Genomic DNA, 1,500 nt, shown 5'->3' with positions numbered 1-1,500 from the left:
CTACCACCCTCTTCCTGTGTGAACAGTCTGTTTCCCCCTTAAAAGAAATATCAGGTGCTGGTTCTGTGTAGAGTATGTTGCTGCCAAGATAAAGAAGCTGCAGTAATTGAAGGGGCAGACAAAAATTGTGTTAACCGTCCACATGGTGCTCTTATGAAATGCCCAGGAGTAACTGGTGGTTAGGAACACTTAGGGCTGAAGGCAAAAACCAAAAGTGTGGTCTTGAATTTCATGCACTAATTACATATATAGTTACCTGATCCTTCAGTAGCCAATATATTTTGTGGCAAAATGTTTTTCTGAGGTAAAGGATACACTTGTAGAACACACACATGTAATTATTTATTTAAAAGTATAATGCTTGTGCTCGCTTTGGCAGCAAATGTGCTAAAATTAGAACAGTACAGAGAAGATTAGCATGGCCCTTGTGCAGGTATGATATGCAAATCCACGAAGCATTCCATATTTAAAAAATAAAATAAAAGTATAAAGATGAGGCATTTTGCACCATCCACTGGAGTGAGGACAGAATGAACAAATGGCTAAGGAATTATAGTTTTAAGTTACCCTGTAGCCACATCAGAGCATTTTCACGTTTTCTGAAGGTATACATCTTAGGAAGGAGCACCACTGTAATCTACTACTGTCGTAGATACAAAACAAAACAACAACAACAACAAAAACCAAACAGGTAATAAACCTAACAAAAACTGTAAAATATATTTCATTTTCAAAGGAATGAATCAAGTCCCAATAACCCCACAAAAACTCCCAAATCAAGTTTCAAGTAGATATTAGGCTGACATTTCCTTGGCAGAGACTTCAATTAGAAATCTTCTGTAGGCGAAAGGTGGGAAGAGATGAGCAGATGAAATTTAACTTACTTCTCCAGCTCATGCTGTGAGCCCCACATTCTCACCTCCACAAACTAGCAAATGAAAGGTATTGAGGATTCAAACATTTTTCTTCCAGCAGCGGGTGGCCCAAGTGCCTCAACCCAGCTGTCTTTTCATATTAGAAAGAAAGCTGAGATCATTGTCACTCAGATAATAACCCATTTGTTCTGCTGCTCTCACTAAATTTTCGGAATTTTATGTGGGGTCTCTCTTCCACTAAGAGATGAACCTGTGTTACAATTTCTCTGTTTAAACTGTGGGATAATTCCCTCTTTCAGAAAAAGAAAGTGTTGAAACATTCATTTTTACAAAGAAGTTGGGCATTAAAAGACTGTCTTTTAATTAGAGAAATAAACTGCAGATCATTCAATTGTCACATTTCAGAGATTTGTTCGGCAAACCTTCAACAGTTTCCCTTGTTTTTAAAAAATGATTTATCAGCAGTGATTATTAGATCATATAATTGCAAGGGACTTTCTCCAGAATGGCCAACCATTCAGCAATAAATTCCAATGACCTATTCCTTATGAGGGCAGACATTCCTTCTTCATAGAAAATGGGCCTTCTATGTAGTGGTTTTTTGCAGTTCCCTAACTCCCTATCT

At 37.5% G+C, this 1,500-nt stretch overlaps 1 non-coding gene across 1 annotated transcript; it reads left to right on the top strand.

Annotated features, from left to right (window-relative positions):
* Positions 1-367: 367 nt before the first annotated feature.
* Positions 368-470, top strand: LOC123852166 (U6 spliceosomal RNA). Its single transcript, XR_006792789.2, has one exon. It is a non-coding gene; the product is annotated as a U6 spliceosomal RNA (small nuclear RNA).
* Positions 471-1,500: the final 1,030 nt, after the last annotated feature.

Source organism: Mirounga angustirostris, unplaced genomic scaffold, assembly GCF_029215605.1.
Source record: "Mirounga angustirostris isolate CCGP_5_RB_7025 unplaced genomic scaffold, mMirAng1.0.hap1 SCAF_10, whole genome shotgun sequence".
Classification (NCBI taxonomy): Eukaryota; Metazoa; Chordata; class Mammalia; order Carnivora; family Phocidae; genus Mirounga; species Mirounga angustirostris.
This window is presented reverse-complemented; position numbering and strand designations above follow the sequence as displayed.